Source organism: Chamaea fasciata, unplaced genomic scaffold (assembly GCF_029207755.1).
Source record: "Chamaea fasciata isolate MVZ Bird 193981 ecotype frontalis unplaced genomic scaffold, bChaFas1.0.hap1 SCAF_157, whole genome shotgun sequence".
Classification (NCBI taxonomy): Eukaryota; Metazoa; Chordata; class Aves; order Passeriformes; family Sylviidae; genus Chamaea; species Chamaea fasciata.
The window spans coordinates 103,852-127,000 of record NW_027094242.1 but is presented as its reverse complement, the minus strand read 5'-3'; the positions used below and the strand labels follow the sequence as shown (position 1 = coordinate 127,000).

Genomic DNA, 23,149 nt, shown 5'->3' with positions numbered 1-23,149 from the left:
GTGCACGGCGCCGGGACCCCACCGGGGCGTTCCTCACCGAGCCCATAGAGCAGCAGCTACTTCCGCCACCCTTTTGAATCCCCGCGATTGGCGGGCTCGCTGAGGCATCGGCAGTGCTGATTGGACAGCGGGCCCCGGGAACCGCCCCCGCCCCCCGGCCCGCGCTGAGGGCCCGGGGCCTCCGCCCTCAGACCGGCTCCGGCTCCAACCCGGCCCGGGCTCTGCTCCGGTCCCCCCGGCCCGCCCTGAGGGCCCGGGGGCTCTGCGCCGAGACCGGCCTTGCCCCTCCCCGCCTCGCCCTGTAGTAGATTTCTGTTTGGTTTGTGGGAAGAAACAGGTGTGAGAAGTGAGATTTGTGCTGGAGAGGTGCTGCTGGGAAGAAAGGATGGAGTAAATCTGCTCCGAGGATGTGCGATGAAGAATTCAGGGTCAGAGGTGGGCAGTATTTATAAACTGTCTCCATATTTCCCTGTATCTCTGGGTGTTTGGATTGAGCCTGGGATTGTCAGCTATGTTATAAACAAGCCAACCCGGCTACTGAACTCTCAATGAACGTTTGGAAACCCTTGCACAGAAAGACAAGGTAGTAATGATTCCAAAGGAGAAAATGTAAATGAAGGGTAACGATTGCTGGGAAATTTCCTTAGGAATTGTGAACCTCACACAAACGGAATTTAGGAGGTGGAATCCCAGTTTCAGCCTTGGGCACGTGCAGGAGAAGAGGGATCCTTATTCACAGCAAGGAAAGCCCGGTGCCCCAGCGTGTCAGTGCACACAGTGCAATGTCCAGGAAATGAGCGGCAGGGACTGGCAGCAGCTGCAGGTGAGAGCTGTCACAGGCTGATTGAGGGGACAGAGCAGCCCCAGGTGAGAGCTGTCACACTGATGAGGGGACAGAGCAGCCCCAGGTGAGAGCTGTCACACTGATGAGGGGACAGGTGGAAGCTGTAAAGGATAACGAGGGGGCGGGTCCTGCCAGCACTGCTTTAAGAGGGGAGCCCGAGCTCAGTTTGGCACGGAGCTGCGGGAGGAGAGGGGTTTATGCTGGGCTCCCAGGTGAGGCTCATGGAAGGATGGTGAGTTCTTCTCACAGGGGCTGGGGGAGGCCTTGGGCGTGGAACATTACTTCAGGAGGTGCTGAGGGACAAACCTTTGTGCCGAGCAGCAGCAGCACAAAAGGTTGAAATAAGTTTTGGTTTGGCATGTAGTGATGGGATTGGCGTCTATGGTGTGCTAGTGTTGTCTAAAGGTTTAAACTTTAATGTTTATTTTTAAAGCTTTAAGTTAATGAATTAATATAGGTTGCAAGACATGGGCTTTTTCCTTTTTATTTGGCTAGCGGGAGGTCTTTAACTTTGGGGGCGCTCTGGGTATATGTTCTGGAGTATTATTGAGGGGATTGGACGTGGGGTTGTTTTTATTATATTCAGTAGTTTGACTGGGGGTGATAAGAGTTGGCTTTTTTTGCTGGAATTTTTTTGGGGTTGTCTGTTTGAAAATTTATGTATTTATGCAGTTAAGTGTAGTGGTGTTTCCGGTGTAACTCTTCAGCTTATGTTATTGTTTGTGTGTTTGAGGTGGTCCACTTGTCTTACGCCCTGACCGATTGGCCAACAGATCTGCTGAGATCATACATCGATGTTTGTTTTATTTCTTGTAGCCGAATAAGAGACAGCAGCCCGGTGACAGCAGGAAATTCCCAGAGGGCGAGGCGGCCTTCTGTGGCACCCGACATGGATTCTCATCCCCAGACGTCCAAGAGATAAGTGGAGGGTTCAGAGCCACAGAGGGGATGAAAGTGGAGTGCTGGGTCAGGACTTGTCAGGAGGGGTTTTTGAGTCAGGTTTGGAGATAGGGATGTCCAAGATGTGCCAATTGAGAGTACAGGTGTACCAGCCCGACCCAAACCCGAAGGAGTAGCCCTAAAGACATGCCCGTTTCCCTGAGTGCGGGTACAGGCAGGAGCCCTTATGCAGGACAATGCCAGAAGGCCTGGCTGCGAGGTGTAGGGCTCTAAAGAAGTTGGGTTTAGAAGGGGGGAGGTGTAGCCACACACACAGAGGCTGAGGTAAAGGACTCAAGGACTAGAGGACACACGGTGAAAACCAGGGGAACAGGCTAGGATACAAGTCAGAGTACAGGTGTAGCGGCCCTCACAGCACTGCTACCAGCACACTTCCCCTGAGAGCAGGTGCAGGCAGCAGCCCTAGTGCAGGAACACACCAGAAGCTCTGACCTGTGCAGACACTGTCAGGCTAGGGCCAGGCAGGAAGCGATAGTGGGGAGCAGGATCCAGCAGGGCTGGGGATAACGGGGGTTTCCCGCCCCACCCACCCTGGGATTCCCTGTCTCTCCGCAGCCGGTGGAAGTGCTCCTGATTTCCCTCTCGAGGCGGCGGTTGGTAAGGCTTCGTGCCTTTTGCCACCGCAAAGAGTTCGGCTCTGTCAGCCTCTGCCCTGTCTCAGGGCCACGTTTAGGGTAGGCAGGGAACAACTGTGGATGTACCTGTCCTGCGTGCAGGACAGCTCTTGGGACCCTAACGGTGCAGAGCGTCCCCGGCTGCAAGGTCTAGGGCTCTGAAGAAGCAGGGTTCAGAAGGGGGGAGGTTACAGTGATGCACACAGAGGCTGAGGTAAAGGACTGAAGGACTAGAGAACACACAGTGAAAATCAGGGGTACAGGCTAGGATACAAGTCAGAGTACAGGTATCCCGGTCCTCACAGTGCTGCTTCCAACACTGTTTCCCTGAGAGCAGGTGCAGGCAGCAATCCTAATGGCAAGGCAATGCCAGAAGTCCTGAGAGGTGCAGGCAGTAACCCTAAGCTAGGGCCAGGCAGGAAGTGACAGTGGTGGGGCCGAGTCCACAGGGTTGAGGTTCACCGGGGATGTCCACCCTGCGTTCCTGTCCTGCTCTGACCGGGGATGCTCACAGCCCTAATGGAGGCCACGGTGGGTGGGCTCAGTGCCAGTAATGCCTCTAAGGCTTTGGCGCTGCGAGCGTCAGCCTCCGAGCTCAGCTGAAGCACGCACGGGGCCCGAGGACCCGGTCCTGCTTAAGAGACGGTGAGTAGCAGAGCTGCTGGTTTTTGGCTGATGTGCAGCTAAGATTATGCTTTGATGTTTGGTTTTCTTTATTGTAGCTGACTAGGAGACAGCAGGCAAGTGACAGGAGGAATTTCCCAGAGGCATAGGCGGCCTTCTTTGGGACCCAGCGTGGATTCACCTCCCCAGACATCTGAGAGATAAGTGGAGGGCTCGGAACTAGGGAGAGGATGAAAGCGGGGTGCCAGGGCAGGGGTCAGCGGGAGGGATTTTTTGAGTCGGGTTTGGAGATGGGGATGTCCCAGATGTGACCCCTTAGGCTACAATAAGGGAAAGTCTCATTCTGGATCACAGTGCCGAGGTGTGCAGGGCAGAGCAGTCCCAGGGTGTGTTGTGTCTGTTGTGCACTTTGTGTCTTTTGGGTGTCTTGTCTTTTCCTTTAGTCTTTTCAGGCGCCTGTCAAAACCCCTGGCATCAGTCTTAGCATTTCTGATCTCTGTGCTCCTCAGCCAGGTGCCTTTGTCTCAGCTGCTCGGACACTCATCAGAATCCATCTCTCTTCACAAGCATCCAGTCCGATGCCTTTTCAGGTCTTGTTCTGAGCTGTACTGACAGCCGTGCACCGCCCTGATCCATTCCGGCGGGTTAGGTCTTGTGAGAATGCAAAGACAGGTCGAGGATTCTGACCGTAGGGTTCTCGGGCATCCATCTCTGCATTTCTTGGGATAAGTCATCCCGATGGCATCTTGTTCCTGCAGGGTTCTCTGAGCCTGGCCAGCTCACCTTCCTTCTCACCTCGGTCATCTCATTCCGAGTTCTCTGGACCCTCAGGGTCATTCTTCTTGCCCAGAGTTTTCTGTCCCTGTTGCGTCCCCTCGTTTGTCCTGTGCTGTGTCACGGGCGTTGGTGTGTGTTTGGCCGGGAGCTGCTCTGCCTTGCTGCTCAGTCTGGGTGTAGGGGTACGAGGGTAATAGTGCCGGGGGCTTGAAATTTGTGATGTGGGGTGTAGTTAGACTGTAGAGGGTATTCCTAGATTGCCACAAGATGTGTGGAGCTGTCAAGGTATCCTGCAGCACTCTGACTTTTGTCCGAACTTTCTTTCAGATGCAGAGGGATGAAATCTGTGGCAGAGCCCCCCAGTCTGGGTGAGGGGCTCCCCTGAGAAGGTCAGTCACTGTTTTGATTTGCAGGGGAGGTGTAAATGATGGCTGTGTTACTTCTCTGTTCTTTGTCTTTATTTTTAGGTGGTAAAGCCGGATCTCAGCAGTCAAGCTGACGTGGGCGAGGTGAGCAGCGATGGGTGGACAGAAGCAGTTGCTATTGTTCAAGCCTCACTCGCTGGTGCAACTCTAAGCCTCCGTTATCGTGTGTTTTAGGGAGTCCACTCGCAGGAGGCCGAGCTCCCCTCTCACCAACCGGACGACAGACCCGGGTCACCTCACCCGTGAGCCCTCCGGGAGCATTCCAGGAGTCTGTGATGGAGCCTTGATCTTCTCCTTGTGAAGGCCCCATCCAGGTAGTCTTGGATAACGGCCGAGGAGTTGAGGTGAGTCAGGGAGGAGAAGGAGGGATGGTCCCCTCAAGTTCCAGCGCTGCCACGTCACCTTGTCTGCTCTTTACCCAGGCAGACCCTGCGACGCCGGCGTTGGCCTCTGAGCGCAGCTGAAGCACGGGGCCGAGGACACGGGCAAGCTTAGGAGACAGTGAGTAGCAGAATTGTCGGGTTTTGGGTGATGGGCTGCCAAGATTATGCTTTGATGTTTGGTTTTCTTTATTGTAGCTGTGTAGGAGACAACAGCCCAGCAACAGCAGGAATTTCCCTGAGGGAGAGGCGGCCTTCTTTGCCACCCAGCGTGGATTCACCTCCCTAGACGTCCGAGAGATAAGTGGAGGGCTCGGAGCCAGGGAGGGCTTGAAAGCGGGGTGTGGGATCAGGGGCCACCGGGAGGGATTTTTTGAGTCATTTTTGGTGACAGGGATGTCCAAGAAGTGACCGCTTAGGCTACAGAAAGTCTCATTCTGGATCAGAGTGCCGAGGTGTGCCGGGCAGAGCAGTCCTGGTGTGTGTTGTGTCACTTGTCTGTTGTGCACTCTGTCTGTTTGGTGTCTTGTCTTTTCCTTTTGTCCTTTGAGGGGCCTATCAAAACCCCTGGCATCAGTCTTAGCATTTCTGATCTCTGTGCTCCTCAGCCAGGTGCCTTTGTCTCAGCTGCTCGGACACTCATCAGAATCCATCTCTCTTCACAAGCATCCAGTCCGATGCCTTTTCAGGTCTTGTTCTGAGCTGTGCTGACAGCCGTGCACCGCCCTGATCCATTCCGGCGGGTTAGGTCTTGTGAGAATGCAAAGGCAGGTAGAGGATTCTGACCGTAGGATTCTCGGGCATCCATCTCTGCATTTCTTGGGATAAGTCATCCCGATGGCATCTTGTTCCTGCAGGGTTCTCTGAGCCTGGCCAGCTCACCTTCAGTCTCACCTCGGTCATCTCATTCCGAGTTCTCTGGACCCTCAGGGTCATTCTTCTTGCCAGAGTTTTCTATCCCTGTTGTGTCCCCTCGTTTGTCCTGTGCTGTGTCACGGGTGTTGGTGTGTGTTTGGCCGGGAGCTGCTCTGCCTTGATGCTCAGTCTGGGTGTAGGGGTAATAGGATAATAGTGCTGGGGGCCTGAAATTTGTGATGTGGAGTGTAGCAGGGCTGTCGAGGGTATTCCTAGATTTCCACAAGATATGTGGAGCTGTCAAGGTATCCTGCCGCACTCTGACTGTTGTTCTGACTTTCTTTCAGATGCAGGTGGATGAAATCTGTGGCAGAGCCCCCCATCCTGGGTGAGGGGGCTCCCCTGAGAAGGTCGGTCACTGTTTTGATTTGCAGGGGAGGTGTAAATGGTGGCCGTGTTACAGCTCTGTTCTTTGTCTTTATTTTTAGACCAGACCCTGCGACGCCGGCGTTGGCCTCTGAGCGCAGCTGAAGCACAGGGCCGAGGACACAGGCAAGCTTAGGAGACTGTGAGTAGCAGAATTGCTGGTTTCTGGCTGATGTGCTGCTAAGAGCACAGGGTCACGTTTAGTTCTCTTTATTGTAGCTGACGAGGAGACACCAGCCTGGTCACAGCAGGAATTTCCCCGAGGGAGAGGCAGCCTTCTTTGGGACCCGGCGTGGATGCACCTCCCCAGACATCTGAGAGATAAGTGGAGAGCTCAGAGCCGTAGAGGGCATGAAAGAAGAGTGTGGGGTCACTAGCAAGGTTTTTTGAGTCAGGTTTGAAGACAGGGATGTCTAAGCTGTGACCCCTTAGGTTTCATCCAGGGAGAGTCTCATTCTGGATCACAGTGCCGAGGTGTGCAGGGCAGAGCAGTCCTGGTGTGTGTTGTGTCTGTTGTGCACTCTGTGTCTTGGGTGTCTTGTGTGTGCTGTCTTTTCCCTTAGCCCTTCAGGGGCCTGTCAAAACCTCTGGCATCAGTCTTAGCATTTCTGATCTCTGTGCTCCTCAGCCAGGTGCCTTTGTCTCAGCTGCTCGGACACTCATCAGAATCCATCTCTCTTCACAAGCATCCAGTCCGATGCCTTTTCAGGTCTTGTTCTGAGCTGTACTGACAGCCGTGCACCGCCCTGATCCATTCGGCGGGTTAGGTCTTGTGAGAATGCAAAGACAGGTGGAGGATTCTGACCGTAGGATTCTCGGGCATCCATCTCTGCATTTCTTGGGATAAGTCATCCCGATGGCATCTTGTTCCTGCAGGGTTCTCTGAGCCTGGCCAGCTCACCTTCCATCTTACCTCGGTCATCTCATTCCGAGTTCTCTGGACCCTCAGGGTCATTCTTCTTGCCAGAGTTTTCTATCCCTGTTGTGTCCCCTCGTTTGTCCTGTGCTGTGTCACGGGTGTTGGTGTGTGTTTGGCCGGGAGCTGCTCTGCCTTGATGCTCAGTCTGGGTGTGGGGGTAATAGGATAATAGTGCTGGGGGCTTGAAATTTGTGATGTGGGGTGTAGTTAGACTGTAGAGGGTATTCCTAGATTGCCACAAGATGTGTGGAGCTGTCAAGGTATCCTGCAGCACTCTGACTTTTGTCCCAACTTTCTTTCAGATGCAGAGGGATGAAATCCGTGGCAGAGCCCCCCATCCTGGGTGAGGGGCTCCCCTGAGAAGATCGATCGCTATTCAAGGTGAGAGTCACATATTTCACATTTTTTGGCACTCCAGTGCAGGCCACCTGCATTTACAGCTTGAAACAGGTGAGTCCCTTGGTAACCCCTGGGCAGCAGCTGGAGCCTGCTCCGGGCTGGGCTGAGGGAGCAAACACTTGTGGCTGACACAGCTCCACACTGGGGGTACTTGGGAAAACACCTGCCTTGTCCTGGATTGTTTTTTTTTTTGAGCTTTTGACAAGGTTTTAGTCATCACCTTGGTAAAAATAAATGGTAAGGACTGAAAACATGAGAGGCTGGCAGGTTATATGCACGAAAGACAACTTTTTTTTTCTTAAATATTTGTGCAACCTATATCTTAATTTTGAGACTCTTTTTTGGTCAACTTTATTGTAAAACCCCCTTATTTTCAAGTTAGCTGCTTCAATAATGAATTTGTTTTACAAATACCCGCTAATGTCCGAAGGTTAAAGCACTAACACCAACATCCCACCTCTTTTATTTTTGCAGCAAAATTTTATCTTTACTAAACTTGAAACTTGATGTTTTTGCAGGTAGTAAGTTAAAGAAGGTGTTTATCTGCCCATCACTGATAGTCAGGGTCATGAAGAAATTGCTCTAGTGTTCTAAAATAAATGCAGATTTTTAGGCCTCTCCCATTCTCTCTGACTAGCAGCATGTGAATTGATTTTTGATCTCCTTTCTGTTGGTGTCTGTGGGTTTTAAGCTGCATGGAGAAGGTGTCTGTGGACATGGCACCCAGGGAATGGTGCTGGGAAGGGCAGGATGGAAAGGAGCTACTCAGGAATCCAGAGCAGCAGTGGAGTGGGAGCTGGTGCTGCTGCCTCAGTCACACCCTCCTGGACAGTCTGTGCAGTGATAATATTCCTACTTTCCTTCCTGAACCTGGGGTTGGAGGAGAACATGAGTCTTGGCATTGTTGGAAAGGGGAACTCCAGGGAAAAACTGCTGTTTGTGTCCTCAGAGAGCAGTGGGAAGAGCCTGGGAGAAATCCTGGCTGGCTGAGGGATCCTTGTGTCCCCTCAGGAATAAATCCCTGCGTCTCCTCAGACCTGCTGGTTTGCAGTAGAGTTTGGGCACCTTTCGCTGCAGCTGTGGTTCTTAATAACTGGAAGTCCATGGATTGCTGGGCGATTCCCATAAGTTCTCCTATTTTGTAGGAGCTGCACGGTGAGGTCAGCATTCTGATGGAGGCCCTGGCACAGCTGCCAAGGGCAAGGAACGTGGAGCATCCCGGGGCTTCTCCCGCCCGAGTTTCTCCCGGAGCGTGCTGCGTGTCGTGCCGGATGTTTAACCCGGGTTTGGGGTGTTCTCCTGCAGTCCCAGCTCTGACTGCTGCCCCCGAGCCCCGGCCTTGCTCGGTCCCAGCACTGAACCTGGCAGGTGGGTGTGCTTTTCCAGCCCTTGAATCCCACGGGCAATCCCAGATTCCCGGAGCTCCCCGAGGCACAGCCTGGCCTCCCTCCCTGGGAGCTGCATTTCAGTCTGCCTGGACCAAGGCCATCCTGTTTGAGACTTTATTCCTGTTGCTTTTCCTCTTCCAGGTTGTGGGCAAAAAGGAGAGAGCCAGTAGGAAGTGAAGCCACTGGAAGGCCTTATCCCAGTCCAAGGTTGGATAGGAGTAACTGGACCTGTTGAATTCCCACTTCCCTTTAAATTAGAGCAGAGGAAGCAGATTTTAAATCATCATTCCATGAACTTTCACCAACTTCATGACTCTTGCAAAAGTTTTCAATGTTAGAAATTCCTGAGCTTGTTTTCCAGGCAAGCTTGGATTTAGATGTTATTCCTTCCTTTTATTTGAAGGAATAACTCTGATTTTCTCTCTGATTTTAGTAAGGGAATATTTATTTATTCCAATTTTCCATCCTAATTGGAATTTTTGCACCTTGTAGAGCACATTTCCAAGGAAATTTACCCAATTAATGTTGGTAAATCAGGAATTGTCCAGCACCATCTCCACAAAATTCTGTGAATTCCCAAGAAAACGTTGAAGTATTTATTTGCCATGATTCATCTCTTTGTAAAGTTCAATTTACTGCATTTTTAATTACATAAATGCCATTAAAACCTGAATCCAGGCCTAGCTGCTGTTCCTTGGACACAGGGGGCTGGTTCTTTCCTACCTTGGCACATTTGGGTGTTTGTCCAAAATGAGCTTCCCACTAAAATAGAATTTGTTTCCAAGCAAAAGTGGGAATTGTCTAGAAAACCTTCTGTTCTGGGGGGCACTGGGTTTGTTTCCCTTATTGCTGCATAATTGAGGAAAGCCGTGGCGCTTTTTTAGGCAGTGGCAGGAGGTGAAAGCTGCATTTATTTAATTTTGTATTTTATTTCTTGTTATTTTTGTATTTTTATGCTCTTTTGTTGTGGTTTCTCATGTTGCGTTTTGTGGTTTTTCAAAGACTTTTTCTTCCGTTTTTTAATTTTTATATTTTTTTCTTTAGCTATTTATTTACTTGTTAAAACTACTTTTAGTTTTTTATTTTAATTTTTTGTTTAAATTTTTTTTCCACTTTTTTGTTACTTTGAAATTTTTTTCTTTTGGTATTTTAATTTTATTTATTATTTTCTATAGTTTTGGTTTATTTTTTCATGTTTTCTTTGTTCCTTTTTTTTTTTCCCCATACTCTTTCTTCCCCCGGGCGCCTGGGGGTTTGGCTGTTGGCAAGAAAGATGAGAAATGACCTCCGTGCCCGCTGGACGTCGGGATGTCATAGAGAGCGCAGTTGGCAAAAGCTCTGTATTTTCTGCTCCATAAAACTCCTGAAGGGAGAAAGCTGTGACCACCGTGGTGCCGTTTTTTCCTTCCCAGCCCCGACCAGGTCTCCTCCTACCCGTGCACAGTGTTACCAGCAGCAGCCTGCTGTCCAGGCTGTCGAGGCGTATTTCAGAGGGGGCAATAAAAACAAAGTAGACGTTTTATTTTGAACTCTCCGACCCTGCTTGTTTATTAGCAAAGAACTCCAAAACAAAGCGAACAAAAAAAGAAAACCCACAAACTAAACTCCCCCGCAACCCACCAAAAAAAAACCATAGAGAAAGAGAAAACATGCCCATATTATTTGAATAAAGATTAAAACTTTACCCCTTAGAAAACCAGGCTCATTTAATTCAAATTAATTGTGTTTCTGATGTGTTAGGTTAATGAATTCATCTAGTGTAAAATATCGTTTAAAATATAAACAAACGAATTAAAAAATAATGAAAAAGAAAAATAACAAAAAGTATAGGATATGAAAAATAATATAAATAATAAATACACAATATATTATTACATACTACACGTTTTATAAATATATATAATATACATAATATAAACATCTATAATGTACATAATCATGATATTTCAATGAAATGTATTATTATTTATAACATTACATAATAAATAATAAATTATTTTATATATCACTTTCTATACTTAATATATATAATAAATATAATAGTATAATAAACATAATACATGATGTATAATGTACATAATATAAAAGCTGAATTGTAATGATTAATGTAAATATCAGAATCACAAAGATAAAAAATATTGAAATAGAGCCTGAACGAAAGGCTTTTTTGGTTCGGTCTGGTTGCTGGCAGGGCTCTCGCAGGTGTGCTCGGGGGTCTTTTGGGCCATTTATTCCGGAGGCTGTTCGGAAGGGCATTTCTGGGCACGTTCGTTTATGGCTCCGCTCCGCGCCGCGGCGCGGCAGTGCTGCCACCCTGTGGGCAGAGAGCGGTAGTGCAGCTTCCCCCCCGCCCGGCCCGCCCGATCTGTGCGGCAATGCTGCCACCGTGTGGGCAAACAGCGGTAGTGCAGCTGTCCCTCCCGCCCGTCCCGCCTGATCTGTGCGGCAATGCTGCCATCGTGTGGGCAAAGAGCGGTAGTGCAGCTGTCCCTCCCGCCCGTCCCGCCTGATCTGTGCGGCAATGCTGCCACCCTGTGGGCAAAGAGCGGTAGTGCAGCTGTCCCCCATGACCGTCCCGCCGGAGCCGTGCGGCAGTGCTGCCACCCTGTGGGCAAAGAGCGGTAGTGCAGCTGTCCCCCCCCGCCCGTCCCCGACGCGCGTGGCAGCCCCGCATTGTGAGCTCGGGGGCGGCGCTGCCGCCCGCCCGCCCGCAGCTCGGGGCCGAAAGGGAGGGAAAAAGGCAAGGAGCCCAGGCGCGTGGCAGCCGGCTGCCTGCGCGCGCCACCCGGACCCCGGAGCCGTCCGGGCGCGCTTTTCCGCGGCGTCTGCGGGTGTGCGGACACGGGATGGGGGCGCAGCGGCGCCGCGGGCGGCAGTCCATTGAGTCAGGCGCTTGTGTGAGCGGCCGAGGGGGCATTTTAGTGGGTTCCACTACCAAGATGGCGGCGAGACGCGAGGCGCCTGACCTTCTAAAAAGGGCGGCCAAAAGGGCGGGAAAAATAAGGACCCTATAGGTGTTTATGCAGCTGCCTGCACAAAACCCCGACTACGGCGCCGCCCGGGGGCAATTTTCCGCGGCGTTTCCAGGTGTGGGGACACGGGCCGTGTGCTCAGTCGCGCCGCGTCCGCGTTCAGATTCGTTGATTTAGTCAGGCGTCTGCGTAAACACCTGGCGGAGGCCTATGCCGAGCCACAAAGAACATGGCGGCCGGGACGGAAGTGGCCTCAGGAGCAACCAAGATGGCGGCAAGGGAAAGCGGAAGTCACACGTCGCCCCTCACAAAATGGCGCCGAAGCGCGAGGCGCCCGACCTTCCAAAAAAGGCGGCCAAAAGGGCGGGAAAAAATAAGGACCCTATAGGCATTTAGCCAGACGCCTGCACAAAAACCCCGACTACGGCGCTGCCCGGGCGCAATTTTCCGCGGCGTTTCCAGGTGTGCCGACACGGGCCGTGTGCTCAGTCGCGACGCGCTTGCGTTCGGATTCGTGGATTTAGTCAGGCGTCTGTGTAAACACCTGGTGGAGGCCTATGCCGAGCCACAAAGAACATGGCGGCCGGGACGGAAGTGGCCTCAGGAGCAACCAAGATGGCGGCAAGCAAAAGCGGAAGTCACGCGTCGCCCCTCACAAAATGGCGCCGAGGCGCGAGGCGCCCGACCTTCCAAAAAGGGCGGCCAAAAGGGCGGGAAAAAATAAGGACCCTGTAGGCGTTTACGCAGATGCCTGCACAAAAACCCCGACTACAGCGCCGCCCGGGCGCAATTTTCCGCGGCGTTTCCAGGTGTGCAGACACCGGCCATGTGCTCATCCGCGCCGCCTCCGGGTTCGGATTCGTGGATTTAGTCAGGCGTCTGTGTAAACACCTGCCGGGGGCCTTAGCGGTGCCGCAAAAAAGATGCCGGCGGGACCGGAAGTGGCCTCAGACGCAACCAAGATGGCGGCAAGGAAGGGCGGAATGCTCGTGGGGCTCATCGCGGCCGAAAATCACCGAGTGCAGCTCACACCCTGCAATGGCAAAAGCTGTTTTATTAAAACTCAGCCGAGAATTTTCCTCTTATTTCCAGGTCACAGGATATACTGAGCCTGAGAGGGATCCTAAAATCTGACTCTCAAGCAGACGGACCGTTTGAGAATCGAACTCAGCACCTTGGCATTACCCGGACTCTGCTCCAAGCAGCTGAACCAATCTCTGCATTATGGGGATGGACCTCCATAGGATGGCAACGCTTGGCCCCACTAAGGTAAGTGCAGTGCCGCCTTCTCTGCCAAAGCTGCTTCACACAGCAGCCCCTGGAATGGCTCGAGGGCAGAACTGGCTGGCAGCTCACGACAGCACAAAGCTCTTCCAGTGACGCTGATTTCCTGTCCTTTCCAGGATTTACTTAACAGCTGCCGTAAAAGTACTTACACAAAGTCTCTTTCTGGGCGGAAAAGAGCAGGACAAGTCCTGAGGCTTCCCTTCTTCCACGGCCAAAGCTCTGCAGAGAGGCAGGGCCGGTCCCACCCGCACAGGGGCGTTTCCTGCAGGTGAGTGTTGCCGGGCCAAACTGATGGCAGCTGCTGAGGCCGGGGCTGCTTTTCTGGCCGGAGGCCTCGGTGCCCCCCCGTGCCGCCTGCAGTGTCCCTCGGTGTTTCCTGCAGGTGTCCCGGGTGCCCGGAGGCGCAGGGAGGAAGGAGGCCGGCAGCCCCAGCGGGGCCAGCAGCCCTGGGATGATGTGCAGGGGAGGAGCTGTGCCTGCGGGGCCCCGCCCGTGGCAGCGGCGGCCAAACGCAGGGCCCGGGGCCGGGCTCGGGGCTGGCACGGACACGGCCCCGGGGCTGCCGCGGCTCCTCGGCCAGGGGCTGCTCCCACCGGGCACGGGGAGATGCTGCAGCCCGGACAGAGGCACCCACAGCCCAAGAGCTCCCCAGGGAACAGCTGGCATTGCCCAGGAACGGCGGCTCGGGCTGTCTGCAGAGGGGCTCAGACAGCAATTCCCACCTCCCGGAGCTCCCACACAGTTGCCAGGGATGTCCTGGCCACCCCAAATCCCCTCCTTTTCAGCCTGAGGACATCACCCATCGGCAGCATTAAAGCCAAGGTGCTCCTCCCTCACAGAAATTAAATCCGGAGCAACGGCCCTCGGAGATGCCTCAAAATCAAAGGTTTGAGTGGGATGGAGTTTCGTTTGGATGAAGTCTGGACTTTTCCAGGGAGCCAGCCGGAGTGCAGAAGTGATGGAAAGCTTTTGCAGGTGGGTCCCACTGGAGGTGTGCTGAAGGCAGGGATGGGCATCCCTTGCCTGAGGGAAAGGCACTTGCAGAGGCCACTGCTGGGGCTCGGAAAGGAGCTGAGCTCCTGCAGGGAGCTGTGTCCTCCCGAGGGCACAGGGGCTGCCTCAGCACAGGCCGGCCAGTGCCTTCTCCTGCTCTGAAACATCACCTGGAGCCCGAGCTCAGGGGGTGGCTGAATTCCAGGGAAATCTGACAGGTGACCCCCAGGGGATGAGGGTTAGAATTAACCAAATCTATGGAATAGAAACCTATCCTGTCCCCATCCTGCTGAGCTTCCTTGGAAGCTCTGCTAGTTCCTGACACATCTGGCATTCAAGCAGCAGCTCTGCGTGGGAATATCCATGCTCTGTGAGGCACTGTGAGGTTATTGCAGCAGGAACTGAGCAGGGAATTCGGGGCCGTGGGTATAATTCATCTAAACTAGCAAAGGTGACAGTGAACCCCAAATCTGGGCACCACACAGAGAACAATCTTTGTGCTGCCCTGTCAGCTCAAGCCCCTGGGCTGGGAAGTTTTGGGAGTCAAACATATGGAATGATAAAAGTCACAGCAACTGGTGTCACCCCGAGGGACAGTCCAAGTCCCAGACAATTCCTCTGCAGTCCCCTGGGGGGGAAAACACCCTCTGTCTGCCAGGAGCCCTGACTCTGTTTCTCCTATCAGCTGTGTTGGGCTTTAAGAACTTGAAATAACTTTGAAGCCAAAGAAATCACCTTTTCCTTCTGGTTTGATTGTGTTTTTTTGTTGTTTTTTTTTTTTTTTTTCTTTCAGGTGCTGGACTTGCTTCTGTGGATGTGTGCTGAGCTCTGGCTGCAGGGGACTGTCAGGCCTGAATGGCTGTGAGTTTGTGTTCTTCTCGCTGGGGAAGCAGAAATAATTATTAATTAGACTGCAGAAATGTTTTCAGAAACCTTTCCCCTTTCCTGCCCTTTGCTGGTGGATCTTCTCTTTCTGCCTTTGACTTTACAAAGCTGTTCCCTGATGTCAATTCCCCTGCCTGAATTCCTTGCAGCTCCTAGCTGGGAAAAACTGGGATGATGTCCTAGGGATGTTCTTAGGGGAGGACAGAGGTGAGATTTTTGCCTGTATTTTTCTAATATTTTCTAAAATTTCAGGGAGCTGCTCCTGCTCCTGCCCCTAATCCTGCTGCTGCTGCACAAGTGGAGCCTTGTCAGCGAAGACCTGCATCTGCAGGAGGCCCCGCAGGCCCTGGCCGGGAAGTGCCAAAACAAAGAAGTGATCAGTAAGTGCTGAACTGCTTCCAGGAGGGCATATTTTGTTGCAGCCGTTACAGACCAACCGTGTGGTGCTGGTGACTTTGTGTGAGTTGCTTTATTAAAGCCAATCGTTGGTAAGGGTTTTGAGCCTGCCTTGGAGAGCACTTGGAGCTCTGGGTGCCCTGGCTTTCCCCTAGGTGGCCCTGGGGGCGCCCCGGCTGTCCCCTAGGTGTCCCTGGAGTGCCCTGGCTGTCCCCTAGGTGTCCCTTGGGGTCCACGAGCTGTCCACTAGGTGTCCCTTGGGGGGACCTGACTGTCCCTGGGATGCCCTGGCTGTCCCCTAGGTGTCCCTGGGGGTGCCCTGGCTGTCCCCTAGTTGTCCCTGGGGTGCCCTGGCTGTCTCTTAGGTGTCCCTGGGGGTGCCCTGGCTGTCCCCTAGGTGCCCCAGGGCTGCCCTGGCTGTAGTTTAGGTGTCCCTGGGGGTGCCCTGACTGTCCCTGGGGGGGCCCTGGCTGTCCCTGGGGGTCCCTGGCTGTCCCATAGGTGTCCCTAGGGGTGCCTTGTCTGTCCCTGGGGGGGCCCTGGGGGTACCCTGGTGTCCCTGAGAGGGCCCTGGCTGTCCCCTAAGTGTCCCTGGGGATGCCCTGGCTGTCCCCTAGCTGTCCCTGGGGGTGCCCTGGGTGTCCCTGGGGTGCCCTGGCTGTCCCCTAGGTGTCCCTGGGGGTGCCCTGGCTGTCCCTGGTGTGCCCTAGCTGTCCCCTACGTGTCCCTGGGGGTGCCCTGGGGTGCTCTAGGGGTGCCCTGGCTGTCCCTGGGGGTGCCCTGGCTGTCCCTGGGGGTGCCCTGGCTGTCCCCTATGTGTCCCTGGGGGCACCCTGGCTGTCCCTGGGGTGCCCTGGCTGTCCCCTAGGTGTCCCTGGGGTGCCGTGGCTGTCCCCTAGGTGTCCCTGGAGGTGCCCTGGCTGTCCCATAGGTGTCCCTGGGGGTGCCCTGGCTGTCCCTTGGGGGGCCCTGGCTGTCCCTGGGGTGCCCTGGCTGTCCCCTAGGTGTCCCTGGGGTGCCGTGGCTGTCCCCTAGGTGTCCCTGGGGTGCCGTGGCTGTCCCCTAGGTGTCCCTGGAGGTGCCCTGGCTGTCCCTTGGGGGGCCCTGGCTGTCCCTGGGGGGCCCTGGCTGTCCCATAGGTGTCCCTGGTGGTGCCCTGCCTGTCCCCTAGGTGTCCCTGGGGTGCCCTGGGTTTCCCTGTCAGGGCCCTGGCTGTCCCTTATGTGTCCCTAGGGGTACCTTGTCTGTCCCTGGGAAGGCCCTGGCTGTCCCGTAGTTGTCCCTGTGGGTGCCCTGGCTGTCCCTTAGGTGTCCCTGGAGGTGCCCTTGCTGTCCATTGGGGGGCCCTGGCTGTCCCTGTGGGGCCCTGGCTGTCTTCTAGGTGTCCCTGGGGGGCCCTGGCTGTCCCCTAGGTGTCCCTGGGGTGCCCTGGCTGTCCTTTAGGTGTCCCTGGAGTGCCCTGACTGTCCCCTAGGTGTCCCTGGGGGTTCCCTGGCTGTCCCCTAGTTGTCCCTGGGGGAGCCCTGGCTGACCCTAGGGTGCCCTGCCTGTCCCCTAGGTGTCCCTGGGAGTGCCCTGGCTGTCACCTAGGTGTCCCTGGGGGTCCCTGGCTGTCCCCTAGTTGTCCCTGGGGGAGCCCTGGCTGTCCCAAGGGTGCCCTGCCTGTCCCCTAGGTGTCCCTGGGAGTGCCCTGGCTGTCCCCTAGGTGTCCCTGGGGGTGCCCTGGGTGTCCCTCTGGGTGCCCTGGCTGTCCCCTAGGTGTCCCTGGGGTCCCCTGGGTGTCCCCGGGGGTGCCCTGGCTGTTCCTGTGGTGCCCTGGCTGTCTTCTAGGTGTCCCTGGGGGGCCCTGGCTGTCCCCTAGGTGTCCCTGGGGTTCCCTGGCTGTCCCTGGGGTGCCCAGGCTTTCCTATAGGTGTCCCTGGGGGTGCCCTGGCTGTCCCCTAGGTGTCCCAGGGCTGCCCTGGCTGTCCCATAGGTGTCCCTGGGGGTGCCCTGGCTGTTCCTTAGGTGTCCCTGGGGGTGCCCTGGCTGTCCCTTAGGTGTCCCTGGGGGTTCCCTGGCTGTCTGTGGGGTGCCGTGGCTGCCTCTGGGGTGCCCTTGATGTCCCCTAGGTGTCCCTGGGGTGCCCTGAGTGTCCCTGTGGGTGCCCTGGCTGTCCCCTAGGTGTCCCTGGGGTTCCCTGGCTGTCCCTGGGGTGCCCAGGCTTTCCTATAGGTGTCCCTGGGGGTGCCCTGGCTGTCCCCTAGGTGTCCCTGGGGGTGCCCTGGCTGTCCCTGGGGGTCCCTGGCTGTCCCATAGGTGTCCCTAGGGGTGCCTTGTCTGTCCCTGGGGGGGCCCTGGGTGTACCCTGGTGTCCCTGGGAGGGCCCTGGCTGTCCCCTAAGTGTCCCTGGGGGTGCTCTGGTGTCCCTGGGGATGCCCTGGCTGTCCCCTAGCTGTCCCTGGGGGTGCCCTGGGTGTCTCTGGGGTGCCCTGGCTGTCCCCTAGGTGTCCCTGGGGGTGCCCTGGCTGTCCCTGGTGTGCCCTAGCTGTCCCCTACGTGTCCCTGGGGGTGCCCTGGGTGTCCCTGAGGTGCTTTAGGGGTGCCCCGGCTGTCCCTGGGGGTGCCCAGGCTGTCCCTGGGGTGCCCTGGCTGTCCCCTAGGTGTCCCTGGGGTGCCGTGGCTGTCCCCTTGGTGTCCCTGGGGGTGACCTGCCTGTCCCCTAGGTGTCCCTGGAGGTGCCCTGGCTGTCCCCTTGGTGTCCCTGGGGGTGCCCTGGGTGTCCCTGGGGTGCCCTGGCTGTCCCCTAGGTGTCCCCGGGGATGCCCTGGCTATCCCTGGGGGGGCCCTGGCTGTCCCTGGGGTGCCCTAGCTGTCCCCTAGGTGTCCCTGGGGGTGCCCTGGCTGTCCCCTTGGTGTCCCTGGGGTACCCTGGCTGTCCCTTATGTGTCCCTGGGGGTGCCCAGGGTGTCCCTGGGGTGCCTTGCTGTCCCCTAGGTGTCCCTGGGGGTGCCCTGCCTGTCCCATAGGTGTCCCTGGGGGTGCCCTGCCTGTCCCCGAGGTGTCCCTGGGGGTGCCCTGGCTGTCCTTGGGGTGCTCTGGCTGTCCCCTAGGTGTCCCTGGAGTGCCCTGACTGTCCCCTAGGTGTCCCTGGGAGTTCCCTGGCTCTCCCCTAGTTGTCCCTGGGGGAGCCCTGGCTGACCCTAGGGTGCCCTGCCTGTCCCCTAGGTGTCCCTGGGAGTGCCCTGGCTGTCACCTAGGTGTCCCTGGGGGTCCCTGGCTGTCCCCTAGTTGTCCCTGGGGGAGCCCTGGCTGTCCCAAGGGTGCCCTGCCTGTCCCCTAGGTGTCCCTGGGAGTGCCCTGGCTGTCCCCTAGGTGTCCCTGGGGGTGCCCTGGGTGTCCCTCTGGGTGCCCTGGCTGTCCCCTAGGTGTCCCTGGGGTCCCCTGGGTGTCCCCGGGGGTGCCCTGGCTGTTCCTGTGGTGCCCTGGCTGTCTTCTAGGTGTCCCTGGGGGGCCCTGGCTGTCCCCTAGGTGTCCCTGGGATTCCCTGGCTGTCTCTGGGGTGCCCAGGCTTTCCTATAGGTGTCCCTGGGGGTGCCCTGGCTGTCCCCTAGCTGTCCCAGGGCTGCCCTGGCTGTCCCATAGGTGTCCCTGGGGGTGCCCTGGCTGTTCCTTAGGTGTCCCTGGGGGTGCCCTGGCTGTTCCTTAGGTGTCCCTGGGGTGCCCTGAGTGTCCCTGTGGGTGCCCTGGCTGTCCCTGGGGTGCCCAGGCTTTCCTATAGGTGTCCCTGGGGGTGCCCTGGCTGTCCCCTAGGTGTCCCTGGGGGTGCCCTGGCTGTCCCTGGGGGTCCCTGGCTGTCCCATAGGTGTCCCTAGGGGTGCCTTGTCTGTCCCTGGGGGGGCCCTGGGTGTACCCTGGTGTCCCTGGGAGGGCCCTGGCTGTCCCCTAAGTGTCCCTGGGGGTGCTCTGGTGTCCCTGGGGATGCCCTGGCTGTCCCCTAGCTGTCCCTGGGGGTGCCCTGGGTGTCCCTGGGGTGCCCTGGCTGTCCCCTAGGTGTCCCTGGGGGTGCCCTGGCTGTCCCTGGTGTGCCCTAGCTGTCCCCTACGTGTCCCTGGGGGTGCCCTGGGTGTCCCTGAGGTGCTCTAGGGGTGCCCCGGCTGTCCCCTAGGTGTCCCTGGGGTGCCGTGGCTGTCCCCTTGGTGTCCCTGGGGGTGACCTGCCTGTCCCCTAGGTGTCCCTGGAGGTGCCCTGGCTGTCCCCTTGGTGTCCCTGGGGGTGACCTGCCTGTCCCCTAGGTGTCCCTGGAGGTGCCCTGGCTGTCCCCTTGGTGTCCCTGGGGGTGCCCTGGGTGTCCCTGGGGTGCCCTGGCTGTCCCCTAGGTGTCCCCGGGGATGCCCTGGCTATCCCTGGGGGGGCCCTGGCTGTCCCTGGGGGTGCCCTGGCTGTCCCCTTGGTGTCCCTGGGGGTGCCCTGGCTGTCCCCTTGGTGTCCCTGGGGTACCCTGGCTGTCCCTTATGTGTCCCTGGGGGTGCCCAGGGTGTCCCTGGGGTGCCTTGCTGTCCCCTAGGTGTCCCTGGGGGTGCCCTGCCTTTCCCCGAGGTGTCCCTGGGGGTGCCCTGGCTGTCCCCTAGGTGTCCCTGGGGGTTCCCTGGCTGTCCCCTAGTTGTCCCTGGGGGAGCCCTGGCTGTTCCTTAGGTGTCCCTGGGGGTGCCCTGGCTGTCCCTTAGGTGTCCCTGGGGGTTCCCTGGCTATCTGTGGGGTGCCGTGGCTGCCTCTGGGGTGCCCTTGATGTCCCCTAGGTGTCCCTGGGGTGCCCTGAGTGTCCCTGTGGGTGCCCTGGCTGTCCCCTAGGTGTCCCTGGGGTGCCCTGGCTGACCCTAGGGTGCCCTGCCTGTCCCCTAGGTGTCCCTGGGAGTGCCCTGGCTGTCACCTAGGTGTCCCTGGGGGTCCCTGGCTGTCCCCTAGTTGTCCCTGGGGGAGCCCTGGCTGTCCCAAGGGTGCCCTGCCTGTCCCCTAGGTGTCCCTGGGAGTGCCCTGGCTGTCCCCTAGGTGTCCCTGGGGGTGCCCTGGGTGTCCCTCTGGGTGCCCTGGCTGTCCCCTAGGTGTCCCTGGGGTCCCCTGGGTGTCCCCGGGGGTGCCCTGGCTGTTCCTGTGGTGCCCTGGCTGTCTTCTAGGTGTCCCTGGGGGGCCCTGGCTGTCCCCTAGGTGTCCCTGGGGTTCCCTGGCTGTCCCTGGGGTGCCCAGGCTTTCCTATAGGTGTCCCTGGGGGTGCCCTGGCTGTCCCCTAGGTGTCCCAGGGCTGCCCTGGCTGTCCCATAGGTGTCCCTGGGGGTGCCCTGGCTGTTCCTTAGGTGTCCCTGGGGGTGCCCTGGCTGTCCCTTAGGTGTCCCTGGGGGTTCCCTGGCTATCTGTGGGGTGCCGTGGCTGCCTCTGGGGTGCCCTTGATGTCCCCTAGGTGTCCCTGGGGTGCCCTGAGTGTCCCTGGGGGTGCCCAGGCTGTCCCCTAGGGGTCCCTGGGGGTACCCTGGCTGTCCCTGGGGTGCCCTGGCTGTCCCCTAGGTGTCCCTGGGGTGCCGTGGCTGTCCCCTTGGTGTCCCTGGGGCTGACCTGCCTGTCCCCTAGGTGTCCCTGGAGGTGCCCTGGCTGTCCCCTTGGTGTCCCTGGGGGTGCCCTGGCTGTCCCATAGGTGTCCCTGGAGGTGCCCTGGCTGTCCCCTTGGTGTCCCTGGGGGTGCCCTGGCTGTCCCCTAGGTGTCCCCGGGGATGCCCTGGCTATCCCTGGGGGGGCCCTGGCTGTCCCTGGGGGTGCCCTGGCTGTCCCCTTGGTGTCCCTGGGGGTGCCCTGGCTGTCCCCTTGGTGTCCCTGGGGTACCCTGGCTGTCCCTTATGTGTCCCTGGGGGTGCCCAGGGTGTCCCTGGGGTGCCTTGCTGTCCCCTAGGTGTCCCTGGGGGTGCCCTGCCTTTCCCCGAGGTGTCCCTGGGGGTGCCCTGGCTGTCCTTGGGGTGCTCTGGCTGTCCCCTAGGTGTCCCTGGAGTGCCCTGACTGTCCCCTAGGTGTCCCTGGGGGTTCCCTGGCTGTCCCCTAGTTGTCCCTGGGGGAGCCCTGGCTGACCCTAGCGTGCCCTGCCTGTCCCCTAGGTGTCCCTGGGAGTGCCCTGGCTGTCACCTAGGTGTCCCTGGGGGTCCTTGGCTGTCCCCTAGTTGTCCCTGGGGGAGCCCTGGCTGTCCCAAGGGTGCCCTGCCTGTCCCCTAGGTGTCCCTGGGGGTGCCCTGGCTGTCCCCTAGTTGTCCCTGGGGTGCCCTGGCTGTCTCTTAGGTGTCCCTGGGGGTGCCCTGACTGTCCCTGGGGGGGCCCTGGCTGTCCCTGGGGGTCCCTGGCTGTCCCATAGGTGTCCCTAGGGGTGCCTTGTCTGTCCCTGGGGGGGCCCTGGGGGTACCCTGGTGTCCCTGAGAGGGCCCTGGCTGTCCCCTAAGTGTCCCTGGGGATGCCCTGGCTGTCCCCTAGCTGTCCCTGGGGGTGCCCTGGGTGTCCCTGGGGTGCCCTGGCTGTCCCCTAGGTGTCCCTGGGGGTGCCCTGGCTGTCCCTGGTGTGCCCTAGCTGTCCCCTACGTGTCCCTGGGGGTGCCCTGGGGTGCTCTAGGGGTGCCCTGGCTGTCCCTGGGGGTGCCCTGGCTGTCCCTGGGGGTGCCCTGGCTGTCCCCTATGTGTCCCTGGGGGCGCCCTGGCTGTCCCTGGGGTGCCCTGGCTGTCCCCTAGGTGTCCCTGGGGTGCCGTGGCTGTCCCCTAGGTGTCCCTGGAGGTGCCCTGGCTGTCCCATAGGTGTCCCTGGGGGTGCCCTGGCTGTCCCTTGGGGGGCCCTGGCTGTCCCTGGGGTGCCCTGGCTGTCCCCTAGGTGTCCCTGGGGTGCCGTGGCTGTCCCCTAGGTGTCCCTGGGGTGCCGTGGCTGTCCCCTAGGTGTCCCTGGAGGTGCCCTGGCTGTCCCTTGGGGGGCCCTGGCTGTCCCTGGGGGGCCCTGGCTGTCCCATAGGTGTCCCTGGTGGTGCCCTGCCTGTCCCCTAGGTGTCCCTGGGGTGCCCTGGGTTTCCCTGTCAGGGCCCTGGCTGTCCCTTATGTGTCCCTAGGGGTACCTTGTCTGTCCCTGGGAAGGCCCTGGCTGTCCCGTAGTTGTCCCTGTGGGTGCCCTGGCTGTCCCTGTGGGGCCCTGGCTGTCTTCTAGGTGTCCCTGGGGGGCCCTGGCTGTCCCCTAGGTGTCCCTGGGGTGCCCTGGCTGTCCTTTAGGTGTCCCTGGAGTGCCCTGACTGTCCCCTAGGTGTCCCTGGGGGTTCCCTGGCTGTCCCCTAGTTGTCCCTGGGGGAGCCCTGGCTGACCCTAGGGTGCCCTGCCTGTCCCCTAGGTGTCCCTGGGAGTGCCCTGGCTGTCACCTAGGTGTCCCTGGGGGTCCCTGGCTGTCCCCTAGTTGTCCCTGGGGGAGCCCTGGCTGTCCCAAGGGTGCCCTGCCTGTCCCCTAGGTGTCCCTGGGAGTGCCCTGGCTGTCCCCTAGGTGTCCCTGGGGGTGCCCTGGGTGTCCCTCTGGGTGCCCTGGCTGTCCCCTAGGTGTCCCTGGGGTCCCCTGGGTGTCCCCGGGGGTGCCCTGGCTGTTCCTGTGGTGCCCTGGCTGTCTTCTAGGTGTCCCTGGGGGGCCCTGGCTGTCCCCTAGGTGTCCCTGGGGTTCCCTGGCTGTCCCTGGGGTGCCCAGGCTTTCCTATAGGTGTCCCTGGGGGTGCCCTGGCTGTCCCCTAGGTGTCCCAGGGCTGCCCTGGCTGTCCCATAGGTGTCCCTGGGGGTGCCCTGGCTGTTCCTTAGGTGTCCCTGGGGGTGCCCTGGCTGTCCCTTAGGTGTCCCTGGGGGTTCCCTGGCTGTCTGTGGGGTGCCGTGGCTGCCTCTGGGGTGCCCTTGATGTCCCCTAGGTGTCCCTGGGGTGCCCTGAGTGTCCCTGTGGGTGCCCTGGCTGTCCCCTACGTGTCCCTGGGGTTCCCTGGCTGTCCCTG

At 58.2% G+C, this 23,149-nt stretch overlaps 2 long non-coding RNA genes across 2 annotated transcripts; both read left to right on the top strand.

Annotated features, from left to right (window-relative positions):
- Positions 1-210: 210 nt before the first annotated feature.
- LOC136304747 (uncharacterized) lies at positions 211-1,864 on the top strand. Its single transcript, XR_010724782.1, has 3 exons — positions 211-435; positions 648-823; positions 1,661-1,864. It is a non-coding gene; the product is annotated as an uncharacterized lncRNA (long non-coding RNA).
- Positions 1,865-13,664: 11,800 nt separating this feature from the next.
- Positions 13,665-15,189, top strand: LOC136304748 (uncharacterized). The gene is made up of 3 exons (XR_010724783.1): positions 13,665-13,845; positions 14,657-14,724; positions 15,001-15,189. It is a non-coding gene; the product is annotated as an uncharacterized lncRNA (long non-coding RNA).
- Positions 15,190-23,149: the final 7,960 nt, after the last annotated feature.